The sequence below is a fragment of the Emys orbicularis genome, chromosome 10 (assembly GCF_028017835.1).
Source record: "Emys orbicularis isolate rEmyOrb1 chromosome 10, rEmyOrb1.hap1, whole genome shotgun sequence".
In the NCBI taxonomy this organism is placed as follows: domain Eukaryota; kingdom Metazoa; phylum Chordata; order Testudines; family Emydidae; genus Emys; species Emys orbicularis.
In genome coordinates this window covers 52,223,504-52,248,577 of record NC_088692.1, presented here as the reverse complement: position 1 = coordinate 52,248,577, position 25,074 = coordinate 52,223,504, and positions in this window count along the sequence as shown.

The following is a 25,074-nucleotide window of genomic DNA, read 5'->3' as shown; positions in this document are numbered from 1 at the left end:
TTCCATGTTTAAACTCTGTCCTTCCATGTTTAACTCTAATCGACCTCAAAAGCCAAGGACAGGAATTGGAATGTGTAAATAGCCAGTTACCAATTACGACCTTGCTCATAACCAGGTCCTAAGCAATAATGATGAGGTTTGCATGTTTCTAGCTGGAGAAGGGGTAGTAAACTAAGGGTAAACAGAACCAAATGACTGTTTAGAGAAATGTTACTAACAAGCTAGATTTATAGCCCTAGAATGATTTAACGGCTTAAATGTATGAACATGTCTTCGGTAGAGAGGGGAGGGGGAGTAGGGGGTGGTGGTACAGGGGGAGAGAGGTGGGGGCTTAGTTGTAAAGTATAAGAGGAGAGAAGCTATTTTTTACTGATGTGCTCGATTTGAGACTTGCCTGTCTCCTTGCACCACTTTGAGATCTCAAATAAACTTTGATTGTTTCTCCACCCCGGTATGTTTATTGGCGCGAAGCACGCCGGGCAACGAACCAGCTGTTGCTGTCCTCGGGCCTCTGTGCCTGCAACAGTCTTGGCGTCCCTGGGTGGGCTCGAGGCTGAAATTTAGCCTTGCCCGGACCCCTCTCGGAGGTCGACGGATTGCGGCGACGACCGACGCCCAGAGCTCACCGGTGACTTCATCGGGGGCCTCGGCGGAGACGTGGTTTGCTCGACCCCGGAGGGTACAACGGTGCAACGCGCTCGATTAGTGGAGAAACAGCTGCAGGCGACGGTGCAGAACCGGACCCTTGGATAAGGTAGGAACAGTCCAGTGGGGACTTTACCTGTTTTGACCTGGGGACGCCCAGTGTCTCCCTAGAGTATGGGGCAGGGGCAGAGTACTGCAGGCAGGGCAAGGTGTACGCCCTTAGAATGCATTCTGGTGAACTGGAAAGTGTTTGGATCGGATCCGTTGATTAAAAGTAAACTGAAAAGATTCTGTACAGTAGACTGGCCTCAATATCAGCTAGAGGACCAGGAAAGGTGGCCACCGGAGGGATCACTTAATTATAATACGATCCTTCAATTGCTTTTGTTTTGTCAGCGAACGGGTAAATGGAATGAACATATGTATGTACAGTTGTTTATGTTGTTAAGAAATAGGTCAGATCTTTTGCAAAGGTGTAATTTGACTCCGACAGGTTCGGTAGTAACTACTGTTAGTCCCCAGAACCCTCCCCCGGTTGTGATGGCAGAGTCGGTGTCCCCTTCGGCTCCAACACCCCCACCATATAAAGACAGGGTGCCTCAGGTCCCAGAGATTGCCCCCTCGGTGGGATTCTATCCATTGATTACTGAGACTCGGATAGCCCGTACTGGAACAGATAATCGCCCAGCCACTACAATGCAGGTTTATACCCATGTGCCTTTTAACCCAGTGGACCTAGCAGCTTTTAAGGCACAGGCAGGGGAATTTTCTACGAATCCAAGCAAGTTTATCTCGGTCTTTGAAGGGTGTCTGGCTAGCCATAAGCCTGACTGGGATGACTGTAATGTCCTTATGCGGACCCTGCTGTCTGAGGTGGAGCGAAATCAGGTTGTGTCTAAGGCACGGGAGGAGGCACAGCATAGACATGAGGCAGATGCAGCAAACGTCCCTGTTGCTGCAGTTCAGATCCCTACAGCAGACCCCCAGTGGAATCCCAACGTGCCGGCGGATCTCACCCTTCTCATTGTATACAAGGAGCTCCTATTACATGGTCTCCGACACTCAGCTGTCCGACATAACAATTGGGCTAAGCCGTATGAGCTAGTACAGGAGCCAAAAGAGAGTCCGGTTGCTTTTTTGCAGGGTATTCGGGATACCATCAGGCAAACTACTAATGCAAATCCTGATGATCAGGCTACTGAGGCAATTATAAAGGGTATCTTTACCAGCCGTGCTGCCCCTGATATTAAAAGGAAACTGCAGAAAAAGGAGGATTTGATGGGCATGACAATGGCACAGATTCTGGAAACTGCAAACAGGGCTTACAGCCTTAGGGAAGGAGAAAAGGAAAAGAGGCAAGTGAAAATGATGGTTGCAGCAGTACAGGCTGGTGGCAGGGGAAGATTTCAGGAAGGTGGAAGGGGCCGCAGAATGAGAGGACGTGGGCGTGGGCGCCCTGGCTTACAGGAAAGGCGTCTGGGTCGCAATCAGTGTGCCATGTGCCGAAAGGAGGGACATTGGAAAAATGAGTGCCCTGAAAGGGAAGGTACCCCTATGATGGCAGCAGAGGATCAAGAATAGGGGTGTCAGGGGAGACGGGCTATCCTGCCCCCGGAACCCCGAGTAAAAATGCGGGTGGGAGATTCAGACATAGACTTTTTAATAGACTCTGGAGCTGCACGAACTGCTGTAAACCAACCCCTTCAGCTGCCTGTGGCAGATTCCCTCACTGTGGTGGGAGCCACAGGGAAAGGAACTAAGTGCCCAGTATATGCCCCAGCGGAATGTGCTTTGGGGAACAGAACTCTATCTCACAGACTGGTTTACCTCCCCGATTGTCCAACGCCACTATTAGGACGGGACCTGCTTTGTCGCTTAGGTGCCACCCTGCATTTCACTCAAGATGAAATAAGCCTTACCTTACCCCCAGAGAATGCCTGGATAATGACACTTGCAATTGAGCCCTCAGCTATGCAAGCCCCAGAGTGGAGTCAGTGGGAGAAGCGGGTTTTTCCTCTGGTATGGGCATCAGGGATCCCAGGAAAGGCAGCCCATCATACTCCTATTATTGTTCAGCTCTTGCCAGGAAAAGGTCCAGTGCGAATCAAGCAGTATCCAATCAAAAGGGAAGCCAGAGAGGGACTGCAGGAGACTATAGACCAGTTCCTAAAGTGCGGGGTACTTCGAGAATGCCAGTCAGCTTGGAACACTCCTATCTTGCCTGTACAAAAGCCCAATGGCACATATCGGCTGGTCCAGGACCTGAGGGCAGTTAATGAGCGGGTTAAGACTCTACACCCCCTTGTTCCAAATGCGTATACATTGTTGGCCTCTATAGGGGGGCAGTACACCCATTTTTCAGTCCTGGATTTAAAGGATGCTTTCTTCACGATTCCGGTTGACCCCCAGTCTCAGGAGATTTTCTCCTTCGAGTGGGAGGACAGAAGGAGGGTTAGAAAGCAGCTTTGCTGGACAGTGCTGACCCAGGGATTTAAAAATTCCCCCACCCTTTTCAGCCAGGCCCTGGCTAGAGACTTGGAGGAGTGGGACAACGAGGACAAAGTCCTCCTCCTGCAATATGTGGATGACTTGTTAATTGCTGCTGTGGGTCTAACCTCTTGCCTTAAAGCCACTGTGAGCCTCCTGAACTTTGTTGGACTCCGAGGATATCGAGTAGCACAGAGTAAGGCTCAGATTGCTCTCCCAGTGGATGGAATCTGATAATGGAACACACTTCACATCCCAAGTCGTTCAGAAGATATCAGATGCCCTACAGATCCCCTGGAAGCTTCACACGCCATGGCGACCGCAGGCCAGTGGGGTAGTGGAGCGTACAAATCAGACTCTTAAGCGGCACCTCTCAAAGGTTTGCCAAGAGGCTTCCCTTAAGTGGCCTGATGCTTTGCCCCTTGTTTTGCTCCGCATTCGCGCTCTCCCTAAGGGCAGGTTAGGGCTCAGTCCCTTCGAGATTATGTTTGGAAGGGCATGGCCTATGAATGGTACACCGGTTCTGGCAGGGGAGTGGGAAATGGGGTGTGGCTTCTTATCTCAGTACATGTGCTCTCTGTCTGCTGTTCTTTGTTCTCTCCACAGGTATACCAAAGATTTGCAGCCTCTCCCGCTGGATGCCCCGATCCACTCCTTGCAGCCAGGCGATTCCGTACTCGTTCGGACTTGGAAGGACGAGCCTCTCCAAGAGAAGTGGAAGGGACCTCACACCATCCTGCTGGTCTCCCATACAGCAGCAAAGGTTGAGGGACACAAGAACTGGATTCATCACTCTCGCCTGAAAGCAGTGCCTGCTCCTGAACGGTGGACCGTCCAGCCTGCAGAGAAGACTGCCAGCGACGATCTGGGACTTAAGCTGTTATTCAGGCGACAATAGTGTCTGCTGGGAATGCCCTGTGATCTCTTTGGACAGTCACAGCGCACTCCCCGCGAGACCTCTGAGCGTTGGTTGTGTTTATTTTCACAGGGCCAGCCTAACCTGGTGGCCTGGTCCCTGTTGTGTTTAATCTGCTTGCTATTGGTAATTGTTATTTTGTGGGTATTTGGGGAATTGTGATTGTTAGGCCCTAGGGTCACCTGCCCAATATGAGTTCAGGTCTAGGGTCTGCCACAGTGGTGCTCTTTGCCATAGAGACACTCCTCTTGTTAACTCCTGTTTCCCCCCAGGCACATGCGGGATGGAAAGGAATCCCTACTAACTTAGAGACAAACACATATGAGTCCCTGAAGGTTTGTTTTGCCCAAGAGTTTAACCTCTCTAACTGCTGGGTATGCTCCCAAATCCCGCACCATGCTGCAGGGTTACCCTGGAGGGTAGTTCCCCAGAATTGGTCAGATATCTGTTGGGGATGGTTCAGTAGAGGGAAAAATGCCTCGGGTACCCCCTTGTCACAGAACTGTACCATTGAGTCCCAGTATGCGTTAAGGGACGACCCCTGGAAGCCGCAGGCCAACTCAACGTATATCCCTTCCCCTATTAGGTTGCGGCCAGTGGCCCCTGGTTTGGTGTGCTATCGATAGTTTAAGTCCAGCAATCACACCTGGTTTGCTGGGAATAGCACCTGTCAGTATTATTTATCCCCTGACAGTGACGCTTCCATCCCTGTCTATGTTAAAGGCAAATCCGACTCTACCGCCCGGTTCGGATCGTTTAATGACAGACAAGCAAATAGGTGGAGTAGCGGTTATAATGGCTTGGTAGGGAATGGCCACTCCTTTTATATTTGCGGTACCTCTGCCTATAAGTGGCTACCGCATCGGTGGTATGGAAGCTGCTACCTAGGATATCTTGCCCCTCCCCTTCGTGTCTTCCCTAAACTGCCCCCTGGCCGCCCTAGGCAGCATAGATCTTTGTATGCCACCCCAGAGCCCATTACAGAAGGAGACAGATTGGGTATGATCTTTCTCCCATCCTATGGGGTGGGACGACTGGCTCAATTTTATCGTAGGCTCTCTGTGTTTCTCACCAAGTATGCCAATGAGACCTTGGCCATAGAGAAAAGCCTTAACTCAGAGCTTTACCAGCTCCGGTTGCTGTCCCTGCAAAACAGACAGGCCTTAGATTATGTTTTAGCCTCCCAGGGCGGAGTGTGTGTCCTTATTGGGAGTGAATGTTGTACTTATGTCCCAGAAAATTCACAGGACATTAACAAGCACGTCCTGTCAGCCGAACAGGCTTTTGAGCAGTGGAAGGTTCAGGAAAGGGAACCCACAGTTTTTGATTCCCTTTGGGGTTGGTTGCCCAACCTAGGAGGACTGGGAAATAGCCTTGTGCGTCTCCTCCTCACAGGTGTGGTACTGTGCCTGGTCACCCTCCTCCTGATTGCTTGTTTTAAATTGCTCCTCCGTAAGCTTTGTGCCCCCCGTTCCCCAGAAATCCCAGCATACCCTCTCATTGAGAACCCTAGCTCTATGGCACTCAATCGTATCTTGTCTACAGAATATGAGAAAACTCAGCCAAAAGCTTGTTGAGTATTCTCAAAGGAGGGAACTGTTGGGGTTATTAGGCATATATATATATGAACCAAAGTTCTTCCATGTTTAAACTCTGTCCTTCCATGTTTAACTCTAATCAACCTCAAAAGCCAAGGACAGGAATTGGAATGTGTAAATAGCCAGTTACCAATTACGACCTTGCTCATAACCAGGTCCTAAGCAATAATGATGAGGTTTGCATGTTTCTAGCTGGAGAAGGGGTAGTAAACTAAGGGTAAACAGAACCAAATGACTGTTTAGAGAAATGTTACTAACAAGCTAGATTTATAGCCCTAGAATGATTTAACGGCTTAAATGTATGAACATGTCTTCGGTAGAGAGGGGAGGGGGAGTAGGGGGTGGTGGTACAGGGGGAGAGAGGTGGGGGCTTAGTTGTAAAGTATAAGAGGAGAGAAGCTATTTTTTACTGATGTGCTCGATTTGAGACTTGCCTGTCTCCTTGCACCACTTTAAGATCTCAAATAAACTTTGATTGTTTCTCCACCCCGGTATGTTTATTGGCGCGAAGCACGCCGGGCAACGAACCAGCTGTTGCTGTCCTCGGGCCTCTGTGCCTGCAACAGCTCCATTGCACTAGGTGCTGTACGTACCCATAGTAAGAGACAAGACAGACAATGAGGGAAACAAATGAAGCATCACTATCTTGGTTTTACAGAGAGGGACTGAGGGACAGGGAAATTAAGTGACTTGCCTAAGGTCACACAGGGCAGTCTCAGGCAGCGCTGGGAACTGAACATCATGGTGGATTTCCCACCTCTGGAAGTCTGTCAATCCAGACTGGGCATCTTTCTAAAAGAGAGACTCTAGCTGAGTGAGAAGTTATTGGCTTGATGCAGAGATTAGTAGGTGTGGTTTTCTGGCCTGTGTTATAGATAGATGCTAGTCATAAGGGTCCCTTGCGACCTTAAAAAAAAAAAATCTATGAATCTATGATCTTCTGAGTTCCAGCCCAGTGTCTTATCCACAAGGCCATGCTTCCTCCCTAAAACCACTAAATCCTCCCCTTCTCTGCATTTCCAGTGCAGCTGGCCATCTCCAGATATCTTCCAGGCTGTCAATTCTTCAGAGTAGAGAACCTGGCTTTATATTTTTGTGAAGAGCGCTGAGCCCTTTGTCAGCGCTGAGCAAATAAATAATCATTCTTTCTCCCTCCCTCTCTCCATTGTGCCTATGAGAGTAGCAACTAGATGCCCTAACGGAGAATCTGATCTCCTCTATGGGTTAACTATTCCCTGACCTCAGGGGGAGATTATTACCCATTAATGATGATCAAAACCCTAATAAGAGAGGAACATAAAGATGGATCAGAATAAATACATGCAAGCGTAAGTGCCAACTGGGCAAAATATGCAAATCCTGAGCTGCTGTGGGCTGCTACAGCTTCAACTGCACAGCCACTTAAAATTCTGCAAGAGCCAGGACTTGCTGCTAAGGTACCACTGCTTTGTTTCAGGGCCTTTTTGAAGTATCTCTGCTTTGTTTCCTCTCGATCAGTCTCCTTTGATGCAGCTATCACAGAGAAGGCTGCGAGATTGCCGCAGTTTGCAGATGGTACACAGCTTCCTTCCCCAGTTAATCAGGCCTGTGGCTTGGAGGCTGGGATTGGGTGCAGCTGAGCAAAGCCAGTCCCATCTGCAGAATGAAACCCTGCATGACACCTCTCTCCTTGTGTGAGCTTGAATTCCCAAGAGCAGGAAGCAGCCATTGCATGCACACTTCCCAGGCATTGTCCAAGCCTCTGCACACACATCCCTCCCCTTCACCCTGTTCTCCTGCTGTCGTCAGCTCCGTTTATTCCATCTCTGCTCAGCGAAGCCATTCTCCTGTCCTCTGATACATCCAAGGAGGCTGATTAGAGGAGTCCACTCTGTTTTTGCTTCAGTCACCATGGAAATGCTAGTGTGCTTGCTATTTGGGAGGGATCCCAACATGCCTCACAGACAGCACAGCCCAGAGAGCACTTTGCCAATGTAAGGGGCTGCTGCCCCCACACTGAAATTCAGTGGGGTTTTCGGTTGGCCCTCTTCCAATACCAGGAGAAAGGGGAAGGGTCGAAGAGAAATCAGGATCCTGAGACTGACAGTTCCCGGGGCCAATGGGAAGAGGCCAATGCTCCAGGTCAGCCTGGTTGACAAGGCAGACAGACCAATGAGGGAGTCAGGAGCCTGTCCTCTGTGTGAGCTGGAGCTGCCCTAGCCAGAGCTGGGCTGTGGGCAGAGCAGCAGCACTGCTGAGCCAGAGGAGGCAGAGCTTGAGCAGTGTAGACCAGCCGTGCCAATGGGGAGCCAGGGCTGAGCTGCAGTGGGGAGCAGTGCGGCCAGAGCAGGGACAGCGGGCGCTGGCCGTGCCACAAGTAACACAGCAGCCGAGCGTGGGGAGCGGCTGGGGAGAGTGAGAGGGCCCAGTGCAAGGAGATGTCGCCAGACAAGTGACCTTGAAGGCCAGACTCAGAGGCGGGATGTGACCCCAACGTGGGGGCCGATATTAGGGAGAAAGGTCCTGCCTCCTAGAGCTTGAGGACATTTGGCCACCGTCACAGCAGGTATCTGACCCATGGTATCACCACAGCAGGGATTTCCCTAGACACCCCCCTGAATTTCCCCAGCCCCTCCCCTCCCGCAGTTTCATGCAGTGTTGCCAATTTAGTTGTTGGTTGGAAATTTGAATTGAAATTCAAACATTAATACAGACTTTAAAAGCATATACAGTATATGAGAAAATACTTGTACCTGAGAAAGCATAATGGGTTTGAAAGTATGAACAAAGACTAGCTTCCTCATACAGCTGTTATTTATGACAATGTCGGCACATTCGTTTCGGCAATGTTGGCCTACCTTATCATTTACAATTATGATTTGTAAGCAAGGTCTGAGTGAGCTCTCCCCTGACAGCTAGTGATGAGCCAGGGGAGGTTAATGCCTAAAGGATCGGGATATTCTGCAGGGAGACTTGGATGACCTTGTAAATTGGAGTAACAATAATAGGATGAGATTTAATAGTGAGAAGTGTAAGGTGATGCATTTAGGGATGACTAATAAGAATTTTAGTTATAAGTTAGGGACGCACAGGTTGGAAGTGACGGAGGAGGAGAAGGACCTCGGAGTCCTGGTTGATCGCAGGATGACTATGAGTCGGCAATGTGACGTGGCTGTGAAAAAAGCTAATGCGATTTTGGGATGCGTTAGGCGAGGTATTTCTAGTAGGGACAGGGAGGTGCTGCTTCCGTTATACAAGGCGCTGGTGAGACCTCATTTGGAGTACTGTGTGCAGTTCTGGTCTCCTATGTTTAAAAAGGATGAACTCAAACTGGAACGGGTACAGAGAAGGGCCACTAGGATGATCCGAGGAATGGAAAACCTTTCCTATGAAAGGAGACTCGAGGAGCTCGGTTTGTTTAGCCTAACCAAAAGAAGGCTGAGGGGGGATATGATTGCTCTCTTTAAATATATCAAAGGGATTAATACCAAGGAGGGAGAGGAATTATTTCAGCTCAGTAGTAATGTGGACACGAGAACGAATGGATATAAACTGGCCGTGGGGAAGTTTAGGCTTGAAATTAGAAGAAGGTTTCTAACCGTCAGAGGGGTGAAATTTTGGAACAGCCTTCCGAGGGAAACGGTGGGGGCGAAAGACCTTTCTGGCTTCAAGATTAGGCTTGATAAGTTTATGGAGGGAATGGTTTGAAGGGATAACGTGATTTTAGTCAATTAGGCATTAACGTGCCATCGCGGGTAAAATGAGGGTCCGGCTGTAGAATCTTGCCTGTATGCTCGGGGTTCTGCTGATCGCCATATTTGGGGTTGGGAAGGAATTTTCCTCCAGGGTAGATTGGCAGAGGCCCTGGAGGTTTTTCGCCTTCCTCCGCAGCATAGGGCAGGGGTCGCAGGCTGGAAGATTCTGTTGTGGGTGGGTTAGCTTTTGTGGCCTGCATCATGCGGGAGGTCAGACTAGATGACCATATTGGTCCCTTCTGACCTTAAAGTCTATGAGTCTATGAGTCTATGAGGTGGGAGAGGCTTCAGGACCAGACTGTATCTACATGAACACACCTACTCTGCCTAGGTATCCAGCAGACGGAGCTGTGTTGCCCAAGTGATCAATTTTGGCTAGTGTTGGGTTACAAATCACTGAAGTATTAAATGTGGGGGTCATGAAATGTTGTTATCCTTATTGTATGAGTAAAGGGCAGCAGAACTGTACATAGCCTGACTGAATGAGGGGGGTCTCCCTCCGTGCTTAATTTGTGCTAGGGTTTGCCAGTTCTGAGCCCCGGCACCTCTAGGCTTGGCAGTTCAGAGTCCTGGCACCTCTGGGCTTACCACATCAGTTATGAAAGTAACAAACTTGCTTGAGCACCAGCACCTCTTTCATTACAAATTAAGCACTGGTCACCCTCAACTGAACTGCACTCCCTAAGCAGGAGGTTTGGATGCCATATCCTAGTGAAGAGAGAGAGGGTGGGGCACAGGTGTTTTGCTTGGTGGTGTGGGCTCTGCCTAAGAGACACAGGCACTATTTGACCTGTCCCTCTCTCCTGTTTAGAAAGAGAGTTGATTAGGCTTCATAAGGAGTCTTTTGGTTTGTTAAGTGACCACTAGAGCTGAAATCACTGATAATCAGATCTAAGTGCTTAGGCCTGCTGCAGGACAGCATTTCTGTGGAAGAGACAGCCATTGAGACATTTGGGCGGAGCAATAGAGTGAATGGTGGCACGACAAACAACAGCGGTCAAAGCATTGGACTATGTTTTAGTGACTTCGCTCCAGAATGCTAGATTTGTGACTGGGAAACTTATATAAATATACATTTCCTAGTAGGCCACGATTTTTAAAATGCATTATTTTCCAAGATCATTATCTCACATAGTCGCTATCTCAAGAGGTCATTATCTTGGAGAGTTTCTGTACTAAACTTCTTGATTATTATAATTATTTTTTTATGTAAGAATGGCATATTGGGTCAGACCAATGGTCCATCTATCCCAGTATCCTGTCTTCCAACTATGACTATTCCAGATGCTTCAGAGGGAATGTACAGAACAGGGAATCATCAAGTGATCCATCCCCTGTCATCCACTCCCAGCTTCTGGCGAAGATAGGCTAGGGACACTCAGAGCATGGTGTTGCATCCCCGCCCATCCTGGCTAATAGCCATTGATGGACCTAACCTCCATGAACTTAACTAGTTCTTTTTTTGAACCCTGTTATAATTTTGGCCTTCACAACATCCCTGGCAAAATGTTCCACGGGTGACTGTGCATTGTGTGAAGAAATACTTCCTTTTGTTTATTTTAAACTTGCTGCCTATTAATTTAATTGGGTGACCCCTGGTTCTTGTGTTAAGTGAAGGGGTAAATAACACTTCCTTATTCATTTTCTCCACACCAGTCAGATTTTATAAGCCTCTATCATATCCCCTCTTAGTCGTCTCTTTTCAAAGCTGAAAAGACCCAGTCTTTTTAATCTCTCCTCATATGGAATCTGTTCCATACCCCTAATCATTTTGTTGCCCTTCTCTGAACCTTTTCCAATTCCAATATATCTTTTTTGAAATGGGGTGACCAGAACTGCCCGCAATATTCGAGATGTGGGCATATCATGGATTTATATAGTAAAAGTGGAGGAGTTTGGTTTGCCAGACTGATCAGCTAAGCCAATACTGACAACCTATTTGAAAAGGCTGCAAAACACCATGCCTCTGGACTGCATCAACATGCAGAAAGCCTTATAAGCCAGTCACTGTCAAAGCCAATTTTAGAATAACTTAATGAGGCTGTTAAGAATGCTGGAGACACAACTCAGTTTATATGAACCAACATGGCTGTTGCACCATACTTTCTATTTAAGCAAGAGATACCACACACTACAAACTGGAGGCCAATGTTAAGTGCATTGTCACTTGTTAATCCTGAAGTTGGACACTGGTTTCAAACAAGACTGGCAAATGCTCGCTATCTTTCTGAAAAAACTCAGCTGACTCTCTAGAAGCATGCGGTGCACTCAGCAGTTGAAAAAGTGAAGAACACTCTCACCATATTCAAAATATGTGCATACATGGCTGATGAATGCACCAATGCAAATAGGCATCAAGTATGAAGTCACTGCGTGTGTTATCTTGATGTCCGTGGTAGGCCAGTAGATGCATTCTAGATGTTCAGGTTATAGAAGACACATCAGCTGCATCTGTGACATCTTAGAAGAGTTAACTGCTTGTAAATTGAACCCCAAACAGAGGGCTGCTTGTGCATTTGATGGAGCTACAAACTTCTCTGGAAGACATAGTGGAATCAAAGCTTTGCTCAGAGAAAAGTGTAACCCTAATCTCTCCTATACACACTGCAGAGGCCATCTACTCCAGCTAGCGCTAGTACAAGCTGCAGAATCTTCAAAAGACATTAAAAAGCCACAAATTTAACGGCTTTTTTAGCCTCTTTTTTTCAGCAAGAGTCCAAAAGGACTGAACGTCTTGGAAACAAATAGAAGATACACTGGGATTGAAGATCAAATTAGTCCAACCTGGGAAAACCTGCTGGTTTTCTCATGAGCGATTCTTGGCTGTTGTCTTAAAATTACTGCAGCCATTATTACTGGCTTTGGAAAGCAAAGAAACCAAGAAGGATGTAGTTATCATGCAACATAGTAGGCTTAAATAGCCAACTTTAATTTGTGTGATTTTAAAGCATGAGTTAAATCTAATAAAATGGTCGTGAAACATATTTCAGTTTTTACTCTGGTGCCATACAGCCTACCTTCGCCCTCACAGTCTCAACCCTAGTCGACCCTTACCTCCCCCGAATATTCCAACACCCCACCCCCCCAAATTTCAATTCCCGGGGAAAACACTGCACCGCAGCATAGCCAGCGCCTGGGAGGGAGACACCTGGGATGTGTGAGGAACAGACTGTGAACTTGTCTCACATCCCAGAGACGGCTGGTTGTGGTGTCCCCGTGCCCACAGGGCAGGGTTCCTTGTTCCTTTAACCTGTTCCATTTTTCCTTATCTTTCCTACAGTTTCAGTTTAATAAATTGCATTTGGTTTGACCTTGACAAAGCGATCCGTGGGTCAGGGAAGTGGCCGGTGCAGAGAGAGCACCCCAGAGCAGGGGCACGCTAGCCCCTGTCTTAAGTGACCATGACAAGACTGGAGGTGAAGCCTGCCAGGACTCCTGGGCCAGCCTTGTTGGGGTTACGAGGACTCTGCCACACAGGAGAGTGGAAGGGGAGCCCTCAAGGTCAGGCAGGCCTCTGGGTAAAGGGATTTGGAGCGAGGACGCAGATCCTTTGTCTTGCTGGTTCCACAGGGGTAGTGCAGAAGCCAGAAAAGTTCCCCACTGTAGTGGGACTATTCCCCTGCTTACACCTCGCACCCTGGGGTGGAGCACTGAGCAAGCCATGCCAGATTCCACCCATGACTCCCCCTGCAATGGGGTCCCTCTGCACCTCCAACTTAAACCCACAATCGGGCCCCACTTCTTCGGTATGAAACAATTCCATCTCAGCCTAGCTCCTTGTGGGCCAGCATCTACCCCACAAAAGACAGGATCACAGTGGGCCATAATTGGCCCCTCTGTTTGCAGCCTCAGCAGAGAGAACAGGGGCTAGCTGGGCACGGAGACTGGGGGCCTTTCTCACCCCAGAGCAGGGACCTCCAGAGCAGGCATTGATGGGGCAGCCTGGAGGAAGCGCCGACTGCTGCTGCCTTCAGTCTCTGGATCAGTCAGGCTGGGGTGCGTCTGTAGCAGTCTCGTAGTGGAACAGGCGACAGGATCCTGCTTTGCAGGCATGTGGTTACAGGTTCACATCCTGGCCAGTGCTACTGTGGGTGGACCCTCTGTCCTGCAACCAGAGTTAAACAGCCTAGCGCATGATGCCAGCAAGCTAAGTCTGCTTCCTATTATGAATAACCACCCACCATGTTAAACAAAACCAGCTTTCCATGCCAGTACATTGGACTGGGCTCCTTGTCTCCTGAGCCAATCTTTACTCTTCAGTCAAGGTCACAGTTGCCCTGGGATTGAGCTGCAAAGCAGAGAGCAAGTCTTCATCTTCATCCTCATCCCCCCTTTGGAAAGCCACTTACAAACAAGGCAGATTGGGAGGAAATTCTCCTGGCAACTGGAGAAATCCAATCCATTAAGAGAAGAAGCCACAGGGACTCCATTCTATGCCCTGTATGGAGCTGGGATCCATCCCCACAGAAGGGCTAAGGGTGAGAATGACCCCAGTACCAAATGGTCCGGTGTTGTTATTGGAAAGAACAAGCGAGGAGGTTTAATTCTTGGGAAGTCAATTCACTTGCAATATGACTGGATTAGTAACAGGATGCGCTTTAATCGCGTTTATCCTCTTATGATCCTATTTTCTGGGCGTCCTGAGGCCCTCTCCCATGTGCTGTGACATCCTTCCTGAGAGCAGCTCCTGCTGCAAGAGGGTGAAGTGCTACGAGCGCTCCACTCCATCCTCTCCAGTGCCTCCTGCTGTGCAGGGTGGGGCCTGCAATTGCCATGAGCTCCTCCACACCTAGCGTGCCTACACCATTGCCTCCTGCTGGCACTGGGGTAGCTGACAGCTCCAGTGCATTGATCCTTCCCTGTTTATAGCCAGTACATACATATGCACAGCAGGCCAGATTGTCAGACACCAGCTTCCATCTATACAGGCACAAATAACTGTGGGTGCCATTACTTGTGCTCTACTTTAAGCTGCCTAAGTCCCTGAGTATTGTTCAAATTCATAGCACGCTCAGCGGAGTCTGGACACACAGGGATAAATGTCTATGTGAGCTAAACTGTTTGGACGAATAATTGTGGGTGCCAAATTGCCCCCCTCTGCGTTATTCGCCCCTTACATTTTGCACACACAATAATGCAGGCTGGAAGTCTGGCCCCTTGTGTGACACTGCCTTGTCCCTCATCCGTGCACACGGTGTGTCTGCAGCCGGCTCCCGCACCCACGTTCAGAGAAAGAGTCACATGTTCTCCTGCCACACCATTCTGCTCTGGCTTCCTCCATCTCTCACTAGCAAGGCTAATCCCACCGGGGCCATGCAATCCTTCACTGCATCCCCATGAGGAGCGCTGCGCCCCCTGCATTGCTGCTGTTCTAGGAAGATCACTGTGTCCTGTGCCTTGCTGTATCCCTGCATGGGGCAATGGGCTGCGGTTCTGGCAGGGAGAGAAGCCACTCCACTGTTTCTACAGATCTCAATCCGGTTCCTCTACCTCCTCCTTCCCTCCCAGCGTGGCTGCCTCCCCCCACTCCCTCCCCACGGGCATACAAAGGAACTGTGGCAACTACCAGGCACCCAACTTGCTGTTTACTCAGCTTACCCCTGCTGCAGCCTCTCTCCCTTCCCTGGCAGCCAGCAATGAGAGGAGAGGCCTGTGAGTTAATTAAAACGACATCTTTGCTTGTAAAAGGAGATAGAAAACATTATGCATGAGAACATGGGAAATTCTGGGCCTGGGAAAAGGTATTTTATCTTATTAAAATTCATCCAAGGCACGTCCTCATTCCATTTTAATACTCTGCACTCTGAGAACGGCGGCTGGCAGCCTACTCGCCGGCCCTGCCAAGTGGCGCTGTCCACTGGGTGCACGCAGCAGGCTTTGAGTCCCACCAATGCATGCTGCGCCCACACATGCACTCCGCCAGTTTCGTGCTTGCATATCCCCACTGCTCATCCAGGCACTGACAGCGGGGAGGAGCGAGAAGACCCGCACCCTTCATGGTGAGTGAGTAACGGAGCCAGGAAGACACCCCAGCGCTGCTGATGCTCAGTGCGGTGTTGTAATCACAAATCCCCACCCTCCCTATCTGCTCTAATCTAACCATTTATACTGTGTTCTGAGCACATAGGAATCACAGGGGCAAAAATCACAGCGGGGAGGATGAAGCCTGCCTGGTGCCTCCTACCCAGCCTCTACCTTGTGCCTGTTAGGCAGGTGAGCATGGAGGGGACATGGCTTTCGTCTCTCGCCCCATGCTCTGGGGTGACTTGCGTCTCTGAGGGCTGGTCTCTGAGCACAGGGAGTGCAACAGTCCCTGTGGGGTGGAGTGGGAGGAATCTTTGTCCCCCGCCAGAGGCATGTGCAGGTCAAGGACAGTCTGGCCTGGCGTGTTTAGGTGCAGATGGAAAATAATACAGTTAGGCTGTTTGTAAAGCTAGGCCTCCAATCAGAGGACAGGAACACTACCATGCATCTTAGGTGCTCCATTAGCCTCTGAATCCTTTATTCTTTCAGGCAGGTCACAATTAGCCCTGTGCCCAGATGACAGGCATCACTGCCATCCCACCGGTTATGACTGGCCGGCTCAGACCTCTCCCCAGATGTCTCTGGAACAACTTCTCATTCCTGGCCGGGGGGACATTAAATAACCAGCCACATCTGTGGGCACTGGCAGGCTGACACCTGCCCCCCTCACCTCCTGAGCCTGCTTCCGACGTGTCCCTCATGTTCGGAAGCAGAGCGCACTCTCCAGCAGCCACTGCTGTGCCGCCTGGGCTGATTGGGGAGCAGCCATCGCCTCTCCAGCTCTTTCAGCCACGTCTCCCTGCTGATTGCAATCAACACCTCATTCACAAGCTTCTGTTTACCAATTTTCCGGGAGATATAATACTAATGAGCTGGCGCTACAATCAAGGGAAGGGGGAACAAGCAGCAGCCGGGGGATGGAAGACGCTCATTGCAACGGGGTGGGGGAGGGGCAAGCACTACTCTAGCAAGGCCCAGGCATGCCCCTCTTCCCAGTAGGGTCGGGGGGGGGATTGCCCCCCCACCCACCCACAAGGCCACAGAGGTGCTATCTCCCCCCATACATCAGCATTAAATGTCACTGAGTCAGAACCAATTCCTGGCATGGATGAAAGAGTCCCACAATGCATCCAACTGCTGGCCCAATGAATTGGGAAATGAGAACTGGTACGGATGGCTCTAATCACCTGGGAAGTGGCCTTCGTGACAGATCTGGCAATTCCCTGCCATGTCTTTGGGAGATCGTACTGTATTAAGTGTCTGTATCATGTGGACCTGGACTGTGTGGGACTCCATGTGGGAGGGCGACCACAGCTCCGCCAGGACCTAAGGACCATGGGGCTGATTTGGCAAATTCACTCAGGTTGTAACACCTCCAGGGAGTTCCACCTCCTGGGCAGGCTGGCACATGCTGCTGCAAACTGCATTCTCCAGAGGCCAACAGACAAAGAAATATGTAGTCTCTGTATGCTTTCACCCTAAGAATAAATGTGCTTGCTCGGACTGAGGTGCGTGGTACCTGAAAACCACAGGCTATTAGCCTTTGACGAGAAAGCAAAGCTTAGACTCTGGCCTTTTAGGCAGCTTGGCTCGCTTGGGATCACAGTGGAGGCAGGGAATTGTGCAGGCAGCCTGGAAATCCCCCAGTCAGGAGGGAGAGAGATGCAGGTCTCCACCCAAGGAAAGTGATGGCTGGGCAGTTGGAAGCCGGAGAGTGGGTATCTTTGGGGGACCACAGAGGGGGAATACAGGTGCAGTTGTCCTGTACAATGACATTATCACACAGAAGGGGCTAGCAGCTCAGACGTGGGTTCCCACACCTCAGGGAAATGCCTATGGAGAAGACCTGGCAGCATGAGCAGATACATTTTGCCTCCTAGCCATCCCAGCCCGGTGACTCACCACCGTGTCAATAGAATCTCTAACTGGGAATTCTGAGCAACAATTTAATAAAGTGGAGAGGAGCCAGCTCAGCTTGGAGATGCTGCCCAAGTCCCTGAGCCTGCACCAGCTGTGTCCACCCGTCCCCTGCGGCTGTCCTGCACCGCACCAAGCCAGCAGCTTCAGGCAGCTGCCAAATGCAAACCTTAACTCCGCAAGCAAAGCATTGTGGGGGAAAGCTATGCAAAGTAGGCACCAGCTCAGGACAGGAGGGCTAGTCCTTTGGGTCTCACTTAAAGGCTTTGGTGACTCTTCTGCCACAGACACAAGCCACCCCCTCACCATCTGTCAGATGGTGGCATGGTCTGCCAAGCCCACGGCGGAGACTGGAAACACGTGTCTGTCAACATTTGTATGGCCATATTGCTCTCCATGCCCAAGTGAGGCAGCAGACCCATTGCACTCTCACTGAAATGCAGCAACTTACAGTAAGGGCCAGCACAGCATATTTACAGCTCCTGGGCCATGCACTCCCAGCTCCCCCAGGGAGTTCTCCACCCTCTGCTGTGGGTTACCCCATGAGATAACACAGTGTCTGAGTGGGGCTCCAGTGCATCTGAAAGGGACCTCCCAGGGGCCAGTGTGGAAGTAGGCAGACAAACAGGTCGAAATCTGGGTTGCTTAAACCAGAAGCACACTGGATAAAGTAAACTCCTTAGGAAATGGCCATAAGGAAGAAATCAAGGCGAGGCGGTGGGGGTTGTGCCGGCGGGATGCAAAGAGACTAGCAGAACAAAGAAAATCCCTAGGAAAATCAGAGGGGAGTGGCCATCGCAGGCTCCCACCCCAGGGAGCCATGATGCCGATACCCTTAATGAGAGCAGTTAGTGGCACGGCAGAGCTGGGTGTCACTGATTCCTAGCTAGACCCAAGCGGCAATAGTTGCTCTGGTCCTTATTTTCCCAACAGGCAGCCAGGGAGGGCACTGAGCAGAAAAGCTGCTGTGGACAGCATTGCTATTGACTGTATGTCTGTGCAGCCACTAGGCCCAGAGGCACGAGCTACATGGGCTTAGGGTGACCCGATGTCCTGATTTTGGGGACTTTTTCTTATATAGGCTCCTATTACCCCCCCATCCCCTGTCCTAATTTTTCACATTTGCTGTCTGGTTACCCTACATGGGCTGCTATTTTTTCCATCCTCACAAAAGAGTTCATCATCCCAGGGGCCAATGAGGGGGGCATACGTTTGTGTCCTCATCTCAAAGGCACCTGATTGTGCCTAGGCACAGCATTACAGGGGACTTCACCACTCATGCCCCCACAGCAGCCACTTCCTTGGCCCTGCGATGGCCAGGCCCAGCCCTCCCTGGGCTTTGCCCTGTAGCCAAGTCACATAACACTCTTCTTCTGGGGTAATCAAAGGGCCAACTTAAAGTTCACACTGCCCTATAGTTCTTCTGTCCCCACAGAGCTTGACTGAAATCCCCTTCTTCCTGGCCCTGCATCACTTCTCTTGAACTGCCTCTTCCTCAGCAGGATTTCCCCACCACTTCCCTTCAGCAAGGACCCCAGCAGTTTACCTCTGGGGATCTCCCTTCTCTCTATAGGCCCTAACTCCATGTTTCCTCCAAATGTCTACCTTGCTCACTATGAATGCTTCAGAGTCTTCATCACTCCACTGCCTTCCCAGCTGTATTTAAGTAGTGCCCTCCCTGTTTCACCACCACAGCTGGGGTCAGTCTTTCTAATTAAGCCCCATTACACCGAGCTGGGGTCACTAATTAGCCTTTATGGGTATGTGTAAACTGAGTTGTAAATCAGGGTCTGTAGGACCCGGGCTTGTGTACTCGGCATTTCCAGGCCTGTGCTAGAGCATCCACACTGCATTGTAAACCTGGGTTTACAACTGCTGGGTCTGGGTCTCACAGCCGTGCTAATGGGTCCATGCTGCACTACACAGACTGCAAAAATGACAAGGCTTGGCTCTGAGTCACAGTGGGACTCTGGCTCTGACCCACACCCCTAGCAGGGTCCCAGGATCCGAGTGCTTACTGCCCTAAGTCAGACTGAGCTGTGTGTAGATGGAAGCAGGGCTTGGGCTCAAACCTGAGTCGGAGCCTAGGCTTATTGTGCAGTGTAAACATACTATATGCAGCTGAGGGAGAGCTGCTAAGTCCTGGGCAAGGCTGAGCCCAGCTTGCTTCAGAGGATCGGTCAGCCCATGATAAGGGGCAAGGAAACAAACAGCAGCTCATGGCTTGTGTGGAGCGGGTCCTGGGAGCCCTCTTCTTCCCAGTGCATCATTGTGTGGGATCCTAGAAGGGACATTTCCATACTAGGGGAGTGACAGTGCTGCAGATGAGAGCTAAGTGAATGAGGGGCAACCTCTGGGAACGGAGTTGGGCAAAAGATTCTTTAGCAGTTCACTGATGTGGGCCTGGTTTCAGGAGCTTTTCAGGCAAGTGGCTGAGGCAACGAGACAGCCCGGCCTAGTGGGGTGAGCAGAGCGCTGGCAGCCAGAAGCTCCAAGATTCTGCTCCCGCATGGCCCACTACCTGGTCTGAATTGTCTTATGCATGGATACAACACTTCCCAAAGCTTACGGGGCCTCACAGCAACCTGAAGATGTAGGCGTGGTCTTTGAGACTTAAGCCTCCACCTGCCCTGCAGGAAAGGAGCAACTTGTGTGCAGGAGGTCAGTGTTATTCCGTGTCCGTGCCCTGTAAGGCAGGAGGGATTTCAAGGTCCTGCCAACGTAAATATCATTAACCCCTTTCACAGAGGCTCAGGGAATGCAAGTGACCTCCCCAAGGTCACAGAGCCCATCAGCGTCAGAATCAGCCCCTGACTCATCCACTAGATCCCAGTGCCCTCTAGGCAGGGGCTAGTGCCAACAAATCTGTCCTCTGATCTTGGGTGCCCAGCCTGAGGCACCTTAAGCCTGACAAGGGAATTCGGGGGTCCAGAGTCTCTAGCTGGGCACCCAAACAACAGGCCACTTCTGAAAATCTGGACTTAGCGCTCTCTGTGTCTCGGTTTCCCCATCGGTGCAATGGGAATAATGCTACTTGCTTACCTGTCTCCAAGTGGTGTCCTCCCCATAGCCTGGCTGAACCCATGGACTGCACTCCATTTGCTGGTGGTCTCATTGGCTGAGTGGGGCAGCTGCAGGGTAAGACATTTCTGCACTAGAGGCTGACCCATGATCCCCAGAACTGAGCCAAAGAGCCAGGCTCTCAAGCTGAGAGCGGTAACAGCCCCATGTCCTCATTGCCTCAGTGGAGCAGGCAATGTGGGCAATACATAACACAAGAGCCAGTGGGTTCCACTCCCATGACAGACATGAGGACCATCCAGGTGGCAGACCAGGGGCACAGTGTATGAGAAGCCACTGGGCCAGCATTGGAGGAGGGAAACTGGACCGAGGGAAAGGGTGACCACTGCATTGCAGCACCAGCCAGCAGGAAGCCACACTGCTCAGGGGCGGTTCCCAAATGATCAGATACTGCCCAGAATCCATTGCAAAAGCTAATGGAAGCGTTAGATGAGCAGATGGCCAGTTCCTCTCCTCTGTGGGCAGTATAGGATCACCACCCTGCTGCCAATAAACCCCCAAAGTAAATGCTCCCCAGCAGGTTAGCTTTGCAGTTTCCCATGTTTCCCAAACCAGTGAGAAGAGGCAGTGTGAGCCAGTGGTTAGGGCACTAGGCTGAGTCAGGAGACCTGGGGACTATTCCCAGCTCTGCTGCTGACGTCAGCTCTCTGTGACTCTGTTTCCCCTCACGCCCTGTACCTGCCTTGCCTGTATAGCTTGTAAGCGCATCAGGGTGGGGCTGGCTGTTACCATGAGTATATACAGTGCTTAGATAACGGAGCCTTGATCTCAGATGGGGCTATTGATGCTTCTCTAGTACAAACTGTAATAAATGATGGAGGGGGGTGGAAAGTTATATAAGTGATCGATTTTGCTGCAAAATACCTCATTGCATTCCTTCTAAATGTGTGTCCCTTTGTTCTTGACGGAGAGAGTGGGTTAAAGGCAGCGGCCTCATCTATCCCAGTCATTACTGGATAAATCTCTTTTATGATACTTCCTACACATCTCCTCTTTAAACTGAATAGCTCTCGTCCTCTAAATCTCTTCCTCTATGGGGGCCTCCCTCTTCACTTTCTACGCTCTCAGAGCAGATTCTGTAGCACCTTGCAGCACAAATTGCTTCTCAAGCTGTAGCTACAGATGGATGTGCTGCATCCCAAGTGAAAATGAGCTGCGGGCTCTCCTGGGTGGGCAGACGGCTGGCATGTGGGCTGCTGCATGTCAGCAGGGAGGCCATAACACTGTGGCCAAGGGCACTGGAGTAAACCCCTACCCTTCAGAAAGGTGGCATGGGATCATTAGGGCCAGATGGTGCCATTAAGGCACATGGGGCAGCGTGGCAGCATCTCGGGGCACAAAGGGAGCATGCCATCTGCTACACACCTTAAAGGAGCTGCAGTATATGCTCCCCAGCATGGCTGCCCCTTTTCGGGGTGGTTTGCAGGGACCAGCTCCTGAATTCCTGAGAGCACAGGAACTGCAATTGTGGTTGTGCCACCCACATGGGGTATGCGGGGGGTGGGGGGGTGGGGGCTGTTCCCTGCAGATTCTCCACCCTCGCCCAGGCATTCACACAGGAGCCAGCCGTAATGTGCATGCAGAACCTTGGTTCATTGCCCAAAAGAACCCCATGTAGGGGCATAGCGTGAAACTCAATGTATCCACCTGGCAAGATCCAAACCTCTGCCCAAGGTGCCCAAGGAGTATTTCCAAGCTCAGGGACTGCAACATGGAGCCCATATTGGAAATCTGAGGTCAACGGAAAGACTCCCCTTGACTTCAGTGGGCTTTGGATCAGGCCCCTAGAGAACAGAAGTGTGCAGAATTATCTATAGGCGATATCCTCTCATAGCAACAACACATCAATTTGGATTTATAATAAAGTGCTGGTCCAAGGTTCTATGCACCTAATGTATTACTCTTGACACCCACCCCTGACATACAATAATTCCCATTGACCTGATGTCAGCACTAAATCTTGCCCTTCCCTGCTGTTCTAGCCCTAGGCTTTCCCTAGGCAGAGATTGCTCATCATACCAAGTTGGATGGTGGGTTTCTAACATCCACATGTAGGAACTATGGTGAGACCCCTTGGGTCCAAAGCTGGAATTTGAACCTACTCAGCCCTACTCCCACCTGTCACACCACAGGCTTTAAAACACTAACCTGGTTTTGTAATGCTTAAATTGTTGTCCATGTTCCTTGCCTGAGCCTGAATCACAGCACACAGCTCCCTTCAGATCCATTGGCGTCAGAGATAAATTACAACAATCACGTAATCATTGGCCATGGCCCCACCGGCACGTCCTGGCCCCGGCCCTGCTTGAGGTGGCTGCAGATTGCAGATGTACGGTGAATGATGCAGTTCACACCCCTGGGAGCTGTGGCTGTCTGCACCCTTGGGGTCACATTTTCGAGCTTTTCTTTACATTCAGGAGGGCTAGAGACATCTTTTTGTTTAAATGAAAGCTGAGGTGCTGATCTCATCATATGACTCCAGCAGCAGGGTCCTGGATATGGGCCTGGACTGCCCATGCCTTAATCCGGCCCTGATGGTGTGCGCTTGTACTGCTGTTGCCAGCGCTGTCCTGCTCTGTGGCTAAATTGAGACCTCACTCTCCAGAGCTGTCAGTCCCGCTCCTTTCCCCCTCTCTTCCCTAGTCAGGTATCCAGGTGGAGTTTCTCTGGGCAGCATCCACTGACTCCTTGGACTCCCTGTTGTCTGGGGTTCTCTGCTCAGTGTCCCTGCTGGACTCCTTATTTTGAACTTCTGACCCCACATTCCTGTTCCTGTTTTTTCATTTTTTTTGTCCCACTCAATTAGCAGTCTTCTGGATTCTGCAGCCCCTTCCCTGGATTGGAGGAGCAAGAGGAAGTCTTTTCTCCTAGGTGAGCTTAGGCCCATCCTCTTGGAATTAAATAGGCCATTTCCTTTCCCCCTCTTTTCCCTAGTAATCATCGGTATCCAGGTGGCGTTCCTCTGGGCACATCCAATGCCTTTGGATTCCTTCAAGGAGCAGAGGGTGTTGTCTGGGGTTCTCTGCACATAGGGTGACCTGACAGCAAGTGTGAAAAATTGGGATGGGGCGGGGGGTAATAGGAGGCTATATAAGAAAAAGTCCCAAATATCGGGACTGTCCCTATAAAATCGGGATATCTGGTCACCCTATCTGCACAGAGCATCTGGCTCCTTCATTTCATACCTTTGACACACACACACCCTTCCCCAGCTCCTCATTTTTCTTTTCTCTAGCCCAAGCAATTAGTTCAGTTGTTTCCTGGTAGGAGGGGGCGGGTGTGCTGACCATTCCCCAGGAATGCAATCAGGGACAGGGCTGCCCAGAGGATTCAGTGGGCCTGGGACAAAGCAATTTTGGGGGCCCCTTCCATAAAAAAAAGTTGCAATACTACAGAATACTATATTCTCGTGGGGGCCCCTGTGGGGCCCGGGGCCTGTGGCAAATTGCCCCACTTGCCCCCCCCCCAGGCGGCCCTGATCAGGGAGCTCGTTCCCCGGCTCTGCCATTCACTTCTCCAGTGAAATATTTCTCAGCAATGGAAGAGAAATCATTTCCACACCAAACAAACACCCAACAAACCCCGGCCTTTCACTCAGCGCATACGTCAATCGCACAGCCTAGGAGGGCCCTGCTGCTTTCCACGCAGCCGAAAAGAATCTCTGCAAACTCTGCTCGGTGACAAATGAGGGTAAAAGCTGCTTGTTAGAACAGTGGGGATGAAAGGAGCTACAAGGGAAATGCACCAGCATTGTTAATATTCCATTAAAAAATGCATGTGATTTTTCCTTTTCATTCTGCTCCCCTTAATACCCGGTCCCAGCTGCCGGGAAATAACAGCAAGCTAAAGCGGGGGAGGAAGGATAATGGGCCCTATTGTAAAGGTGCCCTTATTTCTTTAGCACTCCTGCCCCCTTTCTACTGCTCTGCCCTGTGTACAGTGAGGGGCTAATTCTCTCCGGGTTCGGCCTTTCTCTTTGGCCATGGTCTGTATATTGGGCTTGCAGGAGGGCTGTGCCTTTACGAGTGAACGTGCTGTGTGGAACGCTGGGCGGAGAGTGCAATGCTCAGTTAGCAACTGATCCTGCTTTGACCTGAGGCCCCCTCAACTCACCAGGGACTCTCAAAGGAGCACAGCGCCTCCGCAGGACTGAGCAGTTAGCGACAGAGGCAGCTGCTAGCAAGTACGGAGCCATGCTGCAGATTCCTATTATGGTCCAATCTGTGCTAAACTTTCATTGCCTGGGGAATTCAATAGCACACGCTCACTGGCTGGGCCCGTGGCAGTTGGGGTCACCGTATAACCGAGACAGCTTCCACCAGGATAATCGGGTGTGTCCCCTGGTTTGGGGACAGGGTGAAGATTGTGTTTGCCAGGAGCTTTATGGTGGGGAGGGGTGAAAGAAGAGAGGTATCACCTGATTGATATGTGGGCCAAATGAATTAGCGGACTGGGGAGAGTTTGATTTGAACTCGAAGCAATACCTTGCAGGGCATACACTGCCTGCTTTGAGATATATATTGATTGGCTACTTGACAGGCAGAGTGAGCACAAGGCTCTTTCGTGCAAGCTGTATTTGTGCATGCAACCCGCACTGTGAAACCCTGGATCTTGGTCTCTCTAACAGCTTGTCCACAGAAGAGGATAAAAACCTACTATAGCCTTCCTGCGT